This window comes from Polistes dominula, unplaced genomic scaffold (assembly GCF_049000335.1).
Source record: "Polistes dominula isolate Pdom_NZ unplaced genomic scaffold, Pdom_raw_medaka contig_29, whole genome shotgun sequence".
Lineage (NCBI taxonomy): Eukaryota > Metazoa > Arthropoda > Insecta > Hymenoptera > Vespidae > Polistes > Polistes dominula.
The window spans coordinates 2,745,630-2,766,693 of NW_028300865.1; the positions used below are offsets into that span (position 1 = coordinate 2,745,630).

General features: G+C 32.7%; 1 protein-coding gene across 3 annotated transcripts in view; it reads right to left on the bottom strand.

The window, feature by feature from the left end:
• Positions 1–19,311, bottom strand: part of pxb (putative Hedgehog signaling attenuator pxb) — a 367,180-nt gene extending 347,869 nt beyond the window's left edge. Inside the window, exons 1-2 of one of the 3 annotated variants that reach the window (XM_089170132.1) lie at positions 17,756–19,311; positions 16,906–17,554 (exon numbers count right to left, since the gene is read on the bottom strand). The gene's annotated coding sequence lies outside the window, so the exon portion shown is untranslated. Of the gene's footprint in view, positions 1–16,905 lie in introns of all 3 variants that reach the window. The other 2 variants (XM_015321056.2, XM_015321057.2) reach the window with 2 other exon arrangements.
• Positions 19,312–21,064: the final 1,753 nt, after the last annotated feature.

Below are 21,064 nucleotides of genomic sequence, written 5' to 3' on the forward strand. Positions count from 1 at the left end.
AAATCAGTTTATTGATTGTTAAATAAACAATCAAGTGAATTTATGGAAAGTAAAATATATATAATATTATAGAATCGTGTTAAAGAGTTTACCTTAGTGTATTTGTGTGTGGATGTGCGTGCATATATATATATATATACTGGAGTAAATTGTATAAAGATTAAAAAGGAAAGTTCGTAGAGAAAGAAAATAGATAAAGAATGAACGAGGGTGAAGTTGGTGAAGGTGAAGGTAGGGGTTGGGGGTTGGGAGTATAAACAAAGGAAGAAGGACGCGGAATCTTGACTCGTAGTTGATGATAAAGATAAAAGGCAACGTTTGTATCGCCTGTAACTTTTAATTACGATGAAAATGAGAGGAAAGAAAGAAAGTTTCCGGGGGAGTCTTTTGGATCAAGCATAAGATAGACCCATTTAATGATATAACCTTATCTTTTTCCTTCTTCTTTCTACTTTCCACTATCCTGTCAAGAACTTTTCCATGTTGTTAACCTTTCCTGCTGCTACTGTTACTGCTACTGCTACTTCTAGTGCTGCTACCTGATTTTAAGTTTTTCTCTGTCCTTTCCCCCATTTTTTATTTTTTTATTTTTTTTTTTTTTTTTAGGGATGCGATAAAACGAACATTTCTTATTCTGTTTTTCTTTTTTCTTTTTCTATGTAAAAGTTAACTGGACGAATGGGTATTATATTTTTTCTTATTTTCTTACTTTTGATTGGATATATAACACCATTATATATATATATATATATATAATAAAATATAAGAATATTTTTAATAAAATAATTCTACATTTTTTCTTCTATTTTGTACGTGTGTTTTCGATATTCTGGATAAAGTTATTTATTTTTTTCACTTTGGGACAGTCTTTAAATTTACTACGACATTTGTAGGTGTAACTTAAGTAATTTTTATTTTATTTTTTATTTTTTATTTTTAAACCAAGAATTTCTTCCTAATGGAGGTATCAAATTTAGAAGAAGAATAATATAAGAGTGTTATTAAAAGTGCATTTCCATGGATATCGCAAGAGAGAGAGAAAGAAAGAAAAAAAAAAAGGATGAAAGAAAAATCTCCATCAAGTCTAACGCGACGTCAGACGCGTATCAGGTTGCCCGACGTCTACGAAAATTGCGAACTCGTGAGCATAAGAAAAAAAAAAATATATAAAGATAGAAAGAGTTTTACTATGAGAGATAGAAAGAGTGAGTAAATTGAAGGAAGTGGAATTTACTCGAAGAGTACGAAAAACATGCTCGAATTGATGTTAGGTACTTCATTTTACCCTTCTCAAAAGATTCAAAATTACTACAACCCTTAAATTGACTCCAGGTACACGTATGAAATTCTTTAACACTTGGCCTAACTCGCAATTGACGTTTAGTATTAAAATTCAGAAAGTAAAAACACGTTTAACCTAATAGTACGAAACGTTTTATTTATATATATATAAATTATTAAAGAGTATAACAACACACGTTTAGGATAAAAGTTATATGACACTATGTAACATTCTGTTGAACATCGTAAGAGAGAAAGTTAGAGAAAACTCGGGTTTTTTTTTTTTTTGGTCCATCGTAAATGTAACATCTCTTGATGTGAACCATCCTACGAGAATTGCTTTGAACAAACATACTCTTTCTCTTTCTCTCTCTCTCTCTTTTTTTCTCTCTCTCTTCCTCTTCAAACAAGAACTTGTAAGCGTATGCAAGAGATAAAAGTATGATGATACAAAAAAAAAAAAAATAAACAAAACAAATTTGTCGCTTTCTATGCATGATTTTTATTTTAAATAACATGAATTTATCACGCATGTAACAATAGTCAGAAATTATGGTGAATAACCATCTTCTCTTATTTGTACAATCAAATAAGAGAAAGAGAGAGAGAGAGAGAGAAGGTTTTGAGTCACGTGGTTAGAGTTCACGTAATTGATCGTAACGTAGAAGTTAAGCTGAAGTTCTGGTGATGAGGCAAACCCCCTCAGACCCCCTAAACTCCCCTTTACACCCCCCTCCCCATGATGTGAATGAACTTGATTAATTGCTCGTCTGAGTCACGAATTAGCGTGTGAATGGATGACCTCGATGTAGATGCAGGTCGAACGGTTTCTGGATAAAGAGATAGAAGATAGAAATAGAAATTTTGTATATGTGTGTGTATGTGTGTTTGTATATGTGTTGAATCGTTTGGTAGAATAGAAACAAAAAGAAGATTACAACAGTTTCTATGCTGGTTGCTCGTGGTTACATGGTGGTTTCTAACGTGAACAGATAATTACTGTTAAATACTTTTGGTTTTTTTTTTTCTAAAGGAATGCACGGAATGATAAGTGTGACAAGAGTTTGGTAATTTATTAGATAATTCTTATGTTGTTTAATATACAAAAAATTAATATTCTAATGCAATATAATAAACTTGATAAATATGTGAACTTTTATGAGAATTGCAATAGGATTTTTATTCTAAAATAAATTATATTCAATTTGTACGATGATTTATGTATTTTATAAATGTTTAAATAATTACAATTTTAACAATAAGATTTAATTTCAATGAGTTGTATTTTTTCTCTTTTGGATAATTAAATATTCTTATTGAACAACGTGATATGAAAAAAATAGAAATAAGTGTATCGAGATATATCGATTAAAAAAAAAGAAAAAACACCGACAGAAAGAGAGAGAGAGAGTCCATTATCTATCCGTATAATTCGCATAAAACGTAAAATCGAAATCAACGGACCGCATGAACAATAACTAAACGACATTTCGCGATTCGTAAATCATATTAACGATGTTCGCAATCACCAGACCGTTATTCAGCTTATATCGAACTGTCAACTGAACACTGATGGCATCTCTACTGGTCTATCATCCCCCATAGATATTTCCCATATAAAACTTTTCATTTCTTATTCATAAATCGATTAATTTCATTTCTCACGAATATTTGTTTTAAACAGTTATCGATTAAATTAATTCATTCGCGTATTGATAAGAACTTTTTATTGATAAAGTCAAATCTAAGAATATTATTGATTAAACTGTGTGTGTGTGTGTGTGTGTGCGTCAAAAATGTATGATTGAACAATTTTATTCCAAACTCGTATAAAATATTGCAAAGATATATTTTGATGCAAGCTATTTCATCGAATAACTTCCCCCCCCCCTCCTCATTCCTCTTTCTACCACCCTACAACCGATGTAAATCTAATTTCGTTAGAAGTGTTCTCTTGAAATTGAATTTTAACATGGTACAACTTAAGTACGTACTTCTATCTCTTTCATATTATAAATACGTGTAAAAAAAAAAAATAAAAAGTATCATACTTTATCGAATGTTTGATGAAATACATATTAACATAAATAAATAAAAAAGAAAAGAAATAATAATTATTGATTAATACAACTATACTAACAAATTATTATTCAATCTAAATTGATTGATGAAAAAATAATGTAATAACACTCGTACCATTTCTAAATCTGATATAATAATAAAGAATTCAAGCCAAATGTCAAAACAAATATTCTACCTATCTTTCAGAAATATATCTATATATCTATATAGAAAAACTAAAGAAACATAGCAATCCAAAATGATAGATAAAGGGACGACGTTGCTTGGTTTTAGTTGGTTTTTCTCGCCAAGTTTCGGCTAGCCACCGATAAATTATTCCACCAAAAGATTGTTTTCCCTTTTTCCCAGTTCCTAACACGATCATCCACTAGAAAATAGTACTAGTAGTAGTAGAATGAGAAAAGGAAAAAAGAAGAAGTGGGTGGAGTAGTAAAAGGTCGAGAAAAGGGAAGGGGAGGAGGGTTGGGATGAGACGGATGACTCTCGGAGAGACGGTGTAAAAACGGTGAGATTGCTAGCAGGGAGTCAAGCATGAGGGGGTTGAGGTAATCTAATATTATTGTGACTCGCTGTCGGTGGTACAGCCACCCCAAACCAACCCCCATCCCCACCTTCCCTTTTACTCGCTACTGGAACGAGCTAGAAACAGAAGAAAGAGGGGTTGTTCAAAAGATAGATATAGTGAATCACAACGCGAACACTGTTAGGATTTCTGATCCCATTTCTGATTTACAAAAAGAAGAATATTATATTTAATAATATAGAAAATATTAATTAGGAAAGTATACTGTTTTAACAGCACCACCATCACCACCCACTCCCATCCATTAAAAATTACTTTTTGAAGGATTAAAGTAAATGTTGAATTAAATGACATTTGATTGAACGTAAAATGATATATACTTAGATTGAAATTAACGTTGAAAATCGTATAGGAAAAATAATTACAATGGATCGATCAATTAACTAAACGTTTTCGACTACTACTACTACTACTATTACTATAGGATACTAATTAACCCTATTACCCATAATGCTCACCGTCGAGGATGAAACGCGCTTTTAATCATCCTCACTTCGTTCACTCACTCACTCACTCACTCGATCGTATAATAAATCATATTAAAGATTTTACACCGAACGTGTCGGTTCAAAAATGATTATGCGACAATACACCCCACCCCACCCCCGAAAAAACGAGAGAACCTGAGTGATGAACCCAACACCTCCCCACACTCCCACTTTTCCTCATACTTGATTACATCATGCGTCACCGAATGACGATAGTTTTAAATCAATATCTTTCACGTCGTATATTGGATCGATACATTGTTCTCTATTAAAAAGATTGGAAAAAAAATGAAGTCACACGCGATGTTGTTAAATTGATTAATAGCATAATTTGTTGTTCCGCAAAGTATAATTATTAAACATATATTATAAATAATTCATAATTTCGTAATAAATTAATATTGAATCAACTTCAAAAAATAATTGCACTGGTGTATCGCAAATACTTATTCGCAAGTGTAAAAGAAAAAAAAAAGTGAAAAGAAAATAATAAAAAATAAAAAGCTACCCTTCCTACCCTTTCTACCCTTCCTTGGCTTCCCTATTCGCGCATTTAGTAGCCAGATGCGCATACATCGGGTCCAATCACGCGCGTTTATTCAAGCTGTTTGCTCGACGGACCAAAAGAAAAAAAAATCAGAGAGAGAGAGAGAGAGAGAAAGAGAGGGAGATAGTAAAGCGTTGGATGCCAGTCGAGAGGGTAGTTTTAGTTGAATGAGGGGGTGGACGGGAAACGGGGGTGTTGTTCGTCGACTATTCCTCGCCTTCGTAATAAGCCAAGAGTGATGAAACGATCAGATGAGTACTAGAACATTTTGTTTTTTAAACTTGTTTTTCATCCACCCCCTTCTCAACCTCTTTTCCTGACCTGCTCGAGTAAACGAGGGATGCCAAATAAAAAAAAAAGAAATTCTTTTTTTATTCCCCTTTTACTTAATTTGCAATGTATCAATTTATTAAAATGAGTACTAATGAAAAATTAAACTTTTTTTTATTTATCAATGTATGTTATAAACAAGGATGAGATTATTTTATTAATAACGCGGTTATTTTGTCTCTATTGATTTTATTAACCAACATTTTAAATAATAATAATAATAATAATAATAACAACAATAAATTGTGTATTTAATGATTAAAAGATTGGTTGTGTGAAATAATTAACAAATGAACGTTTACATTATTTCTATTGATATTAAACAAACAGATATATTTTATCAAATAAATAATAAATATAATATTCAATCTTTTACCAAAAAATCGTATATTAAATTGAAACTAACAAAACAAAACGAAAACAAAACTGAGAAATCTATAATAACATTTATATATATATATATATATTAGGGTGGGTCAAAAAAATGACTTATTTTTTTTTTCAAGTGCCACGAAAAAATGGGTTGCTAGACACCTTAAAACAATTCTCACCAAATATGAGCTTTTAATTTTAATAGGAAGATCCTCCGCATCGCAGTTTTTTATTTTTTTTTTCAATCCAATAGATTAAAATTCATATCTCATTATTTATTGATTGTACAGAAAAATGTTCTAGACAAATTTTGTAGGAAATTTAATGCTCTACAAAAAAGGTATCTTATATTTTTTTCCGTAAACCTCACCATTTGAATGATATTGAAGATTTAAATTTGATGATTTTTAGACAAATTTCATTTTTGTTTATGAATTTTATAACTCGACAATAAATGACTATTATAAGATGCGCAATACAAATTTTTGTAAGAAATTAACTGCTCTATAAAAATGGTGTCTTATGTTTTGGCCATTAAATTAAGCGTTCAAAAGATATTAATCATCAAACTTTCATGTGTACTGATTTTTGTCTCTGATATATATATATATGTATACATACATTTATACATGGAAAAAAACGTTTACATAAGGAACATCGATTTTGTCAGGTAAAAAAATAGAAAAGCAAGCAAGTAAACCCCAGGTAACTGGCTTATAAATAGCGTATATTCGTTACATAAATACCGTTAAAGTCTTGCACATTTTTATTCTTTTTTTTTCTATTTGTTTCTATTTTTTTTTTGTCTTTCCTAATAATTTATAACTCTGACCGTAGGTGAGTGTATATCCCAGTAGTATCCCAGCAGCTATATGAAAAGTAAATATCGGAGTGTTACTACGGTTTTCGACCATATGCGACCGGATACGCGAGAATATCCGGGAAAAGGGGGTTAATTTTCACAGCATCGTTACTTACTCCTATCATTGCAACCCCCTACCCCCCTGTAACCCCTCTCTTTTACCAATGAAACATATCCAAACGCACTACGTTAATAAATTGCGAAAAGGGTTTCCCCATGCTAGGGTTTTTTCTTTTCTTCTTCGTAGAAATTTTGTTCTATACCTCGGTGAGATATAATTTTTCCTACCCCAACCCTTATTCTGCTACTCCTTTCTCTTCTTCTTCTTCTTCTTTTTTTATTCTCATTAGTAATATACATTTTCTATAGAAATAATTGAAAATGCATTGAAAATTATTGAAGTAAAAAAGTAAATTAATGGATTTGTCCAATCGTGTTTTTCATAAAAACAAAAAAAAAAGGCAAAAATACTCTTTTAAATTTCATTCAAAATTTAAAATGTTATATAACATATTTTAACAAACGTAAAGAGAGAGAGAGAGAGAGAGAGAGAAAATGTATAAAATTATCATGATCGGCTAGCTATCGTATCACGCGTGTTTGCACAACGATGATGACAAAGGTGCGCTCATGCACGATAACCGATAACCAATTCGGTTACCAAGAATCATCGTGTAGTATCACACATACCACCCAAGGTTGATAACCTCGACAATTGACACCGTTTATTATATGAACTGATAAATGATGATAAAAGAAAAAAAAAAAAAGAAATAAAAATCTTATAGTATTACTCCACATGATAAGTTCAAGATTTAAGAAATATTATACAATGGAAAAAAAAAAATGATTTATGATATTATTCTTTCGATTAAATTCCATATGACGTAATAGATCTTTTGTTGAAGTATCAAATATTGACTGTTACATATTTGCAAATATGATAAGTATTGTTTAAGATTTATGTTATCTAAATTCACGATAATCGGCAGGATTCATTTCAAGAATTATTTTCTTTCTCACTCTCACTTTCGTTCTCATGCATTTGAAGTATAACATGTAACATAACAAAATGATGCCAACTTTCAAAACGATTCTAATAAATCAAGACTAAGCGAAATCATATCCAATTCTTTGGTTTGTAACTTTCATCATCAAATCCATGTGTATGACAAACATGATTCCAATGTTATAATACAAATGATAACACTAATCTGTCTCAAGTATACGATCTCATTCTTTATTTAACATATATCTTATAATATAATCCAGAAATACACACTTACACACACACACACACACACACAGGTGAATGCAATCGACAGGTAACACCCGAACCAAAGTTAAAAGCAACAAAAGCAAAAGCAGTAAAAGCAGAAGCAACAGAAATAGCATAACATTCATTCGTGGACCACCACCGTGGGCGCGTATGGGATTATGACAAATATACGAGATCGAGGAGACAAAAGATAACGGATGCGGGCTCGCTACTAGCAGGAACGTCGCTTAGGTGTGTTGAGAGTGCAGAGGCCCTTCCTGCGTTGTCCTATCCTGTCCTGTCCTATAGGTCTCGCACGTATACGTGCCAGGATGGTTAATGGCTACGCACGCAAACGGTTACGGGTGATTTGTGCACTATTGTTCGCGGACCAACGCGTTGTAAACGCGGGACTAGGAACATGATACGCGATAGACAAGAGTGTGAGTGAGAAAGAGAGAGAGAGAGAGAGAGAGAGAGAAAGAGAGATACTCGTCCTTGTTGATAAGCGTCACAGATATACAACGCAACGTGTGACCCACCCCCACACCCCCTATTGCATATGTATATATTTATATATATAGGTACGTTTGAACTATTGTAAATCGATCGGTTTCGTTTCAAAACCCCGTAGGTTATCGAAGATTATATTTAGAGAAAATATCATTTGGATATTTGTTATAATTTATTAAATAGTTTCAAATTATATTAAATCAATATTTTATAAACAAAACCACAGCAACATATGGCCGGAGCATCCTAGTATGTTTTGCATGTTATGCATTAATAATAATAGTAAGTAATAATATGTAATTTTTTTCTATTCTGACAAATACGAGTTTACCAGTTAGTTTCGATATGAAAATCGGAGAAACATCGTAAATCGATAACCCAGTTTTACATCCACCAGTCCGAATGTTTACCGAATAGTTTTGCGTGAAAAGAAGAAGAAGAAGAAGAAGAAAAAGAAGTAGAAGAAGAAGTAGAAGACTAGTAGTCAAACGCGATTCGCATCTTTTGCCAAGTAGTTTCTTTCATTCGCATCTAAAAAACACAAGTTTACGTTAAAAGTTACGTCCCTACGAATGGTTATTCACAAAAGTAATAAAGTTAACCCGAAAAAAAATAAAAACTATAAAAAAATTCATCTATCTACAAATAGATACGTACAGATAGATAGATAGGTATTTCTTTTTTTTATTATTTTTTTTTCTTTTTTTTTACCAATTTCTATATATGTATATGGTTATATGAGAGAAAATATTGACAGTGTAAGTATAGAACACACAACATATGTAAGTTTATATGGATAGAAAATACACACCGAGATTTTTACATATTCCTATATATGCATGATATGCACACAATCACATGCATATAAATAGTCAACGATTCTTGCCTCATACATAGAAATAGATACATGAGATTTACATAGATATAAGGTTTCATTTCTTTCAAACGTTACCACTACTACAACTATTATTACAACTACTAGTAGTATAACGGTGATTCAACCATCGAAATCTTATGGTTTAGAACAGACGGTAAAAACTTAAACGAAGAAAAGAAACTTCCCTTCGACGCAACCTATATCCCCTTTATCCTGCCCCTAAAAAAAAAATATCTTTGCCAACAGATGTGGTGCACAACCAATGGGATTCTTTTGGATTTTTATCATTCCTGAATAATTCCTCGGATTATTTTTTTTTTTTTTTATATACAAACCAACATAATAATATAACAAAAAAACAAATAACAATATTGATATTAATAATGATAATCCACCCAGCCACCTAATCGTTTGGTAGAACAATTTTACTTAAGGTGTTCCAAATAATGTAGGTAAAGCTTGATAATGCAAATTTCTAAAAGGGGAGGAATGAGAGAGAGAGAGAGAGAGAGAGAGAGAGTGAGAGAGAGACATTTTGGTAGTTGGCAGTAATTACGTATGGGGGTTGTGTGTTGGCACGAGGGTGCCAAATACCGTTTGTTGAAACCATCAAAGAGAGAGAGAGAGAGAAATAGGTACAAGGAGATGGATCAAGTATTGAAGAGAGACAGAAGATGTATACGAAGATAAGGATAGAACAAAAGTGTATATATGTGTATGTGTGTAAGAGAGAGTATACACAAGAAGGGGGTGTCACTCGCAGCTGTTTCAACCCCACGGCGTGAAACAGCTCCGATACGAGTGGAGGAGCAACAACAGTCACTTGGTCATTAAGGGGCGTGATCGTTGTTTGATTGCGGAGGCCGAGCTTGCTTTTCACCCTCACCCCCTAACTTCTAACCCCTTCCCAACACCTAGTCAATCTCTTGATCCTTTTCTAACTTTTCTTCTTTTTATTCTTTTTCTTCTTCTTCTTCTTCTTCTTCTTCTTCTAACACTTCTTTTCCCTTTTACAAGTTAGACACCCTTTTACTTGGTCGAGAGTTTAACCCCTTGAATAACCACGTTCTGTAAACAAAATGTCGAGTATCGTGGATTAAGGGTTTTTAAAAAAAGATGGATTGAAGATTGAGAAGGAAGAAGATGTGTAAGATGGAAAATAAAGATGGAAAAGTAGGGGAAGGATAAAAAAAGGAAAGTGGAAGGAGCTGATTGATTTTAAGGAATGAATTTTTGGATTTTTGAATCATTGGATCCTTAAATCCTTATAATAAATATATTGAGAATTTTCTTTGGTTTTTTTTTTTTTTTTATAAATTTACAGGGTTAGTCATGGAACGTAATTAACAATTCAAAATAATTTGTAAAATCAACAATATATTTTCAATACGATTACTTCCATAAAAAATAAAAATATATAATTCTTATAGAACGAATGTTGTATTTTATATAATTTGTTTTTATTTTACACTTTTATTTTTTACATTTTCTTATTTTTTATCTTATAGTGCAATAAGTGGATGAAACGTTGCAATGTGTTTGGCGTGAAGTATTTCGACTTACGTTGACAAGAAAAAAAAAAAAAAAAGTATAAACTTTGTATATAACAGAAATGTGTGTACATTCCTTCAGAAAAGAAACTAGGTCATGGAAAAGAATTTCAAAAGAGAGGAAGAAAAAGAGAGAGAGAGAGAGAGATTCGACTCATTAGGTAAATACTTTTACGAGTTTTCACAGAACTGTCTTCTCTCACTCTCTCTCTCTTTCTCTCTCTCTCTCTCTTTTGAAATACTATATTTTATAATTCTTTATCTAGATCTATATCAAATAAAATTCTCGACAACAAATTCGTGATATTTGATAAGAAAACATTTTAATAATAAAAATGGGATAATAGTATTAACATTACATTATTTAAAATAAAAAAAAATAAAAACAGAGAACAAAGAGAAAAGAAAGAAAATATTTCGAAAGATGGATGAAAAAAATATCGTTAATTATCGTCGTTTGTTTGTTTAATAAGGAAAAAAAAGAAGAAGAAAAAAAAATGCCAATTATTTTCACGTCACTTTGGAATAAGAGAAGACAAGCAGGTAGGCAGAGTTTGGCACGATCAATGCAGCAGACCATTTCCATAATTACCGATACTGGTCGGTGTTGTGTAGCAAGAAAACCTTGGGTTTGTGTAACCGTGCCTGTTAGTAGGTAGGTGGGTGGGTGGGTTGGTTGGATACGTTCAACCTTCTCGACGAAACCTAATACGGTAAGTGCAAACTTGAAGCCAGTGCCAAGGGCTGTACTAAACTGAACGAATCGCGACTTCATTTAACAAGACTGATATTTGTACTCTTATAAAATGAATGAGTAAATGTGTGAATGTATGAGTGAGGAAGAGGAAAAAAATACACAGTTAAATTTGAATTAAAATGATCCATGAAGAATAATAAGAAAAATCCTTTACCATAAGGGCTAAAGGAGGATTTAGTTTTTTCTGCATTGATGGAAGTAGACTGTGTAGTAAAATAAAACATTAAAAAAAAAAAAAAGAAAAACTAGGGTGGTGGTGATGGTGGTGGTTCCGAACGTTGAACGCGTTTGGAACGTCTCCAGAATCGTCTTCAGAAGTTAAAATCTTCACCAAAGGGAGTGGAGGGAGGGAGGAGAAGGTTTATACCAAGAGTGGAGGATATTTAGCCGGTCGTTGTGTATTTCTGTGCTGCTACTTCTGCTACTGCTGATGTTGATGCTGAATAAGTGAGTGAGTAAGTGAGTTAGTAAGAAATAGAAAGAGAGAAAGAAGAAACTGGCACATAAATTAAATTGACTTGTCAGTGGTTTGCACACAGCAACTATATATAATACTTAACGGTGAATTAACGATCGGTCTTTAAAAAGCAAGGTTCAACCCTACGTTTGAACATGCCGACCATTTTGGCGACCCTCTATTTCACGCTAGAGACTGAACTCAACGATATTTCGACGAGTAAAATAGAAAGTTAAGAGAACACGAAATATTTAAAGGTTTGGGGGATGGGTGGAGGGTTGGAATAAAGATTTTTATTAGTTTTTTTTTTTAATAGGTTGTTGATGTCTGAAAAAAAATAAATAAAATCGAATAAATGAACAAACTTTATAGATTTATTATTCAAAATTTGATTAGAATTTTATTAGAATTTTATAGGAAATAGGAGAATAATATTCATCGATAAATAATAAAATTTCTATACTCATAGTTTATGATAAAATAACGACAATTCCACTACTTGACTTCTCTTATTCGTAATATATATATATATATGGAATAGGTTTATTTGAAGTATCTTACTAAATCCGTTTAATTAATCGCGTTAAGTACAACTCATAAAGTGTCAGAGTACTAAATCGAATCCAGATGTAGTATACATATATATACGTATATATATGTACTACTATCTACATTCGTATTAACATGTGCATGTAAAACGAAGTAATGATTTACATTGGGTGTACATTAAAGCAAACTATTATAACAATTAACGACTATCGTTCTATGAATGTCATGTGAAATGAATTTACTGAATATAATATACTCTCATGAAATTTAAGAAAGTTTCTACTTGCACTAATCGTTCTACAATTTATTCCTGCACGCTTTTCTATGAAACTTTAGAATTGATCTATATTTATATTTTGCATAATAAAACAATGAAATGCCATCATCTCTTATGGCTAGTACAAATATTTGTAACTCATGATACAAATATATAAAAAAAATATTTACACGATTATAAATAATACGATCATATAATATTTTGTTATAAAAATTGACAGAATATAAAAGTTACTATTTACTATACCGTGTCAAAGTCTTAACGAGAATAAAAGGAAAAAGTGAGAATGAAAAGAAAAAAAAGTAAAAAAGAAACGAAGAGTTTTTTACGATAAAACCGTTCAGATCCAATTTATCTGACACACCGTATAGAGTAAGAACTGGGTCGGCTTCCGGGCTATCGGCTTCTTCCTTCCTCTCACCCCCTGACACCCCCTTTTGCTCGAGGATTTGAAAAAAGCCGCACGTGTACTATCATGTCTCATCTCAAACGTTTGCTTCGATGCAGTTGGTTTATTTCGCTTACACGTACGAACAAAAACATCGGTGATACATTTTTTTATTTACTTCAATAAAATATATTATTGAATATAATTTAAACTAATAATCTCATAATTATTATAAAACATTTATTCTTTTTTTCTTATTTTTTCTGTTCAATGAAATTTGTTAGTTCTCATTTTAAAATGCATCAGATGCATGATTAGAGATAGTTACATGACAGAAACTATTAAAAAGACTTTATCGACAATTTTACGGACCGAAGGTTTATCTACATCGTCTTTTACCTTCCCTTCAGGAAGGCCATTGATCCCCCACCTCCGTCAGGGTCAGTACGAGCGAGGTGTAAAAGACCCTTTAATCAAAAGCTTCCTACTACCCGATATTAGTCAACGTCATAAACCTTCCTCTGCCTGAGTTGGTTGGTTGGTGTCATTATTTAATCCAAACGTGTGGCCTACGCCTAACCGCGAACTTGTATTAACTCTGAGACTCACTCGGCAAGGTTTGACTTGAAATTTAGTGCTACTCGGTGTGAATATACTTTATCACTGACCTGGATCATTAAGAGTACTCTTCTTTTTGCTATTACTATATCTTTGACTCAACCTACAGATCCCTTTACTTTGTATGTGTGTTTATGTGTAATCAGTGTAACTGCATTTGGTTTTTCTTTCCATTACACTTATTTTATTTTCATTATATTTTTATCATGAGTTGATTCACTTTATTTCTAAGTTTATTAATCATTTTCATTGAACAACTACAAATGGCAATTTAATTAGATATACATATGTATATGTATTAACAAATTGAAAATCGGAATATAATAAAAATTGTAGATAATCGTCAAAGTTGTCTTACGAAGTTAGGCCAAACACTCGTGGCAGGTACATATTTCACTTACAGCCAACTGTGCTCCTGACTTCCAATTAATTATCATGCCGTTTCACCATTCGCCGCGTCCCAGACAGCTTTCGGATAAATAATTAACCGTGTCACTAACGAGAAGTAAAAAATAGGAAAAAGCAAAACCGGTGTAAAAGATAACCGAATGTGTTAATAAGAAAGTTAGATGATTTTCGATATCATCCTTACAACTATCAAATTGGGAAACCCATTTTTATAATCTACACGACAGCAAAGTATTATCAAAAATAATACAAACCTAAATTCAATAACATGATTGTAATCGATACAATTATCATAGTAATTTCCTTTCGATTCTCACTTTAATTCTAAAATTATATCTACGTGTGTTGTTACATATATTCCTTCCCACCCCCATAAAACCATTTACTACTTGTACACGTTCACGTTCGAGAGTTTACATATACTATACCATGGGCCTATGTAATTCCAGTTCGCCTAATGGAGATAAGCCAAAACGTACGATGTGGTTTTCTCAGGTGGCGTAATGAGCGAGGACGTGGGACCCTTAATAACGTGGTTGATCTTCCTTCCTTCCTTCCTTCCTTCCTTATACTCCCTTCCTTCCTTCCTTCCTCCCTTCATACATACCTAACACACACTCTCTCATATTCATTCTATCTCTTTCTATCTCTCTCACTTGTCTTCTGAATGGACGCAGGTGCAGCAAAATGACTGTACCGTTTCGGAAAATCCGAGCTTGCATCACCCCTTTCCTCATCCCCCAAACCCTATAGGGCGTTATGAGACGGCATTATGAGAAGATGTCCTCGTAACGTAGAATTACTCGATACGAGGAGCTAAATTACGAGCACTTTCCAAAAGGACTATCGTGTTGAATTCTATACTAACTGCTCTGTTCTTAAACCTTTTAGAAATAGGTGCTTATTAAATGTTGATAGATCGTGACGAAAAGGGTTCATTGGCATTTGTTTATTGGTCAAACTGTTAGCAAATTTTAGTTGATTAATTTTTCAATTTTATTAATATAAATTATATATTAAATTTAAATTTAAAAAAACATATATATATATATATATGAAAAAAAATTCCAAACGGAGCTTTATATTTTTCTTCTATAACATCAGCTTCTTTTTTTTCCTAATGCTTCTAAACTCAGCTCCTTTGAGAGTTTTTTGTGCTGTCCACTTGCTTATTTGATAATCCATATCTTTTTTAAATAATTTTTCGGCCATGGTGGCACTCGAAGTTTCACCAGATATGACAAATCGTATAATTCTTCGTTCATCCTGCGGTGATAATTTTTTGGGTCTTCCTCCAACATTTAATAACATACTTTTACAGTATTTTTTTTTCCTATTTTCTGCACTGTCGACTAACTAACACTACAATTTTTCGCTGTCTAACGTGTTAATAAGCCGTTATTCAAAAAAGAAAGTACTTTTTTGAAATAATTTAAAGCAATTGCCTTCATATTTGCTTTAATTTATTTGTGCACTTTTCTGTTCGATTAATTGCGAGAAATTGAATGCTTAGACGTAAACGTAAAAAAAAAATATATATTTTGTAAACATATCAAACTGCTATATGTAAAAATACTGCTAAAACATTCCACGTAAACGTTCCTTTTACGGACAGGTGAACAACCGAGTCAAACCATTTTGTTTATAAATGCCAAACGAGGAGACATTAATTATTGACAAAATTAGTGATGTATACTTCTAACTGAAATAAAACTTACTATAATGTTCATTTTTTAATATTCATTTACATTCTTAGCAATAAATAAAGATTTATACAAAAGTAATGGTTATTGGTTCAGTTATGCTCTTTACTGTATATGAAAGATTGTAAAACTGAGATGTCATTTTATTAGTCAAAATTATCTTTGTTTTTATCTTACCCATATGCACATATTTTTATTCCAAATGATTTAAATTCAGATCATTTCTTAAAGATATATTTTATATATGTTTATATGTATCACAGGTAAAACGAATATAGATTCCGATCATGCAACAATGTTCTTATGATCTTCTTGATATAAAACAGTACCGTCAGCTGGTTAAAAAAAAAAAAAAAAGAAAAAAAAAACAAGAAAATAAACAGAAAAAGTAATAGACCCGAAAAAATTCCTTAGAGACGACGAGCTGGAGGTCACGACTGTAGAAAAAGAAAAAGAAATAGAAAGAGATACACAAAACGTGCATACATAGAAAGAAATTCTTATTCCAGAGCAAGTGTGCATTTATCAAGGTGGATCTCAGCACTGGCTGTACCCCTCCCAGCATCATCCCATCGTTTTCCAAAACTAACACACGTAGAAATATTATAAAAAATGATCGTTGTTCTGTAAATTCTAAAATAAATAAATAAAATCAAATTTAAAAAAATTAAATAAAACACATAAAATAGGAAGGAAGAAAGGTTTACCAATATTGAAATTAAAATTAAAAAATAAAAAACATAAACACAAAGAAAACACATAGAACAGAACAAGGAAAGATTTAACAATGTTGAAATTAAAGTTAAAAAATAAAAAACATAAGCACACAGAAAACACATAGAACAGAACAAGGAAAGATTTAACAATGTTGAAATTAAAATCTAAAATATATAAAAATAAAAGAGTAAAAAATGTAAACATTTACAAACAGGTGTATAAAATCTGACGAACCTAAGAAGAAAAAAAAACCAAAAGAAGTATCACGAACAGAACATAAGCGCTCACCTTTTTTCGAAGTCCCAAAAGAAAACAACACCGTTCGTCACGTGCTCCAAGACAGCATGCTCTCCTTTATCCGATCTATCTTTCTCTCTCTTTCTTTCGTTTCGTTTCGTTTCGTTTCTTTTCCTTTTGTTTTCTTTTTTCTTGTCCTTCTCTATTCACCTTGTTTTGAAATCTCTTCTATCTTCTAGTAAATATTCGATCTCATGATCAATCGATATCTTTCTTCTTAGTGTAGACACATAACAAGAGATTTTCCAAAATCTTTTTCCCTTAAACGTTACATCCCTTCTTTTTTATTTTACATCCCTTTTCATCCTTTTCACCACAAACAAAAATTATTGTCTCTCAGTTAAACGTAGAACAAATTTATTTTTCTCATACGAAATAAAATTCATCCAAATATTTCATATAATTTTAATATTCCATGTTTTTTATAACTAATCAAAAAACAATCCTGATAAAAATACCTTTCAGTATAATAAATTGTCATATCATTTCTTCTCAATAATATTATAATTTTTCTTTATTTAACTTTTCTTTCTTGTTCTAATCTTAATCCTTTGATGTCATCGTTAAATCATTTGTAGAATTGATCCTCGATCGTAGAACATCCAATGAAAATTTCGAGTTAACTGCTAACGTTTATCTTCTTTAAAGAGAATAGCTCGTTAAAAGCTGTTTCAATGTGCATAAAAGAAGAAAATGAAAAAGAGAAAGAGAGAGAAGTAGGAAGAGGAACAGGAAAAAGAGGGTTGGGGGGTGGTGGTAAGGGAAGTAAGATTACGCGCGAACAATAACAGAGAAAACTGCAATAAAATGGGATTGTCAATCGTTCTTCATTGAGTTTCACCTAAATTTCACCCCCTATCTTTATTCTCTCTCTCTCTCTCTCTCTCTCTCTCTCTCTTTCTCTTTCTCTTTTTTCTTTCACTTGGAAAAAGAACGCAACGTGTGCACGTTTGACTTTGTTTCTTTCTTTTTCTCACGATTCGACGTTTTATCTTGTCTTTCGATTTTGTTCCTTCACATTTTATTCTTCTCTTTATTTTTATTTAGTTTCTCACATATACAAACACACACATACACACATACACAGTTACGTCAATTATACGTCTTCTCGGTAAGATCAAATCGTCCAATCCAACCAACCAACCAACCAACCAACCGACAGATGACCGATAAGACTTTAATGCGCTAATTGGCGAGAAACAAAGTTGCAATCCTTGTACTGTATTATCAGTCACGTTAATTATATTCAATTATCGTTGTTAATGTACAGTAGTAGTAGTAGTAGTAGTAGTAGTAGTAGTAATAGTAATAGTAATAATAGTAGTAGTAGATGTATCGTGTCCTTTGATTATTGCTTGAATAAATTCACGATAAGATATATATATATATATACCTTGTACAAGATTGTTGATAAAGAAGTCTTCTAATTGGTAAAAAAAACACGTTGGATATACGACACAGGTGTTTTTCTTTTTCAACGATAAGAATTACCAACAACCATTTGATTATTTTCTCTGTCCCTTTTTTTTTAAGATTGAATACAAAGGCACACCATTCGTGTGTCAGATCGAATTAACGTAGAAAACAGGTAAATATGATTCTTCATGAGTTTTTAATTTAAAATAAAAGATCATTGAGACGTAAGGGTGAAACATTCTCAGTTTACTGCTTTTTACGTGTTTGGTCGAATGATTCGATGTTTTCACGTTGAAGAGGGAGGGTGGAGGGAAAAAAATAATAAGAAAAAATAGAACCAGATAAAGTAAGGTTTTTTGTTTATTTTCTTTTTCCAACCACAATGATGGTTATATGTATTTCATGTAAATCCCCTTTTTTGGCGGGCTTCAAAACTTGTCTCATTATTTAGATTAATTCATACCTGTTCCTCCCCCTTTTTATTTTTTTTCAACATCCAATAAAGGTCAAGAATAATCGTATGTTTGTTTGTTTTAAATTGACACTTTTTTCGTGCCAGTAATTTCCCTTTAAAAAGTTCTTATTCTTCAGTGTAACACATACAAAAATATAATTATCAATCAAACTGAAATTAAGTCTGAATAATAACACGTAACAATAATTAACAGATAGAAAGAGACAATTAGAAAATTAACCCCAAAAACGTTGTCAGTCGATCAGAATACGCATCGTATATTAACTCAGTTTATTATCTGACATATGATGTAGAAAAAGAAAATGTAAATATGTCACGTTATTTATGATGAAGAAATGAAACTTGACGTACGCGTTTTGTTATACCTGAACCGAGAATATAGAAGAAGAGTAGGTAACCCCGCAACGAAGCGAGTTCCCGGCACGACTGAGAGCTACGAACCTCGAACCTCAACGACGACGAGAGGGCCACCCCCAAAGAGGGGGTGCGTGCTGGTTCAACCAAGTGCTGGGAGTAACAACGAGGTGGATAGAAGGTGGTGGTGCTGCTGCTAGTGCTGGTGGTGGTGGTGTGTTCAGCGAGAAGGGGGTAGGAGGAGGAGGAGGAGGAGGAGGAGGATTCTAGGACCGGCGCGAGAGAGACCAACTATCATCCCAGTGAGTAAACGACCTGCGCAGTCGCGAAATTCGCGAAAGCCAGGACCGACGATATTAATTACATCCTTTTCACCCTCACCCTCACCCTCAAACGCCCACCAACTCGACGGAAATGAATCGAATGTCGCTACATCGCGAGTTATAACGAACCGTCTCTAACTTAACTAGGGGGAAGGGCTGTTCCACTTTTTTCTTTGAATTTTTTTCTAAATAAAATCCTACAAATCTTACGTTTCGTTTTCAAATTCTCTACTTCTTTTGTTTTTCTTCTATGTCTCTCTCTTTCTATCTTTCTATTCCTCTTTGTCTTGATCTGTTTTACTTGAAGCAACGTGATCATTCGACCGCAGATTCCCTAGGTACTTCAGAGGGTCCTTCGGATCTTTTATCTTCAACGCCGTTCACAACGCTTTCCATCAAACCAACCACCCAACCACTACCACTACCATTGCCAGTAGCTTTCCCTACGTGAGGAAACTCACTTTTACCTATTCTAAAATAATGGATGGGTAATCTCTCATGACGTTGGCCTACCGACTCTAAAAGGTTCTTTTATTGTATTCTTTGAAAAAAAAAAAAAAAGATAAAAAAAGAAACCTGAAAACTGAGTGATATTTTTAAATCCCAATTCACGAGAATGACCCTTTTTATGGTTTTATTTCTAAAGAAAAAAAGAAACTTAAATCGCCCCATAATACTTGGTTTTATTAAAATTACTTAAACATTAATTATCATTTAGCACTTTTAAAAGTGATCTATTAAATAATTAAATAAATGAACTATCTAATTTATATTTAATAGGTTTGTTAAAGTAAAATGATCCCTAAAACAAAAGTCCTATGATAATTCGTAACTAGTACTCTTACATTAAATACCATAGTACATAATATAGTCGTGTATAATCAAGTTGAATGTCGAGTGAAAGGTTTCTTACGGAGGATTAAAGGGACATCGGTACCAACTCTCAAATATATATCTATATATCTACTCGTAGATTAAAGCCTCCGGTAGACCTGAACGTTTTCGTATCCGCTCCGACTCCTCTCTGGTGGGCTTCTCGTCCGAATACTCAACAGAGAGTGAAGTTTCGAACATATACCAGCTTAGTAGCATCGCGTGCATCATTTGCATAGGAAACATATATGTCGCACGAGAAACACACCTCCAAGCTCACATCTCTTCACCCTCACACCAACCCCATTTTCGAAGGTGTTCGACACGGTGATGGTGGTATGCGATAGGATAGGGCCAGGGGTGTTGGTTACCTAATGCTACGAGAACCACTGAGAATTCCATTGAGCTTGTTTGGTAGCAAGTCCACTTTGCAATTAGAAGTGTAACGGACCGCTCCCACCTCGTAAACAGCTGGGCTAGAACCTATTTTATCTCTCTCTAACTGTATAACACCCCCACATTCTCGCTTGAAGAAACCCTCTCTTGCAAAACCTTCTCTTCTCTTCTCTTAACTGACGAGACCCGGCGTGTGCGCAAAAGTTAGACAATATCACTTTGGGGGTGTATGTTACTACCACGCCTCGTCGTGAATAACAAAGATGTACATTCTCCCTCTCTCTTTCTCTCTCTCTCTCTCTTTCTCATTTTC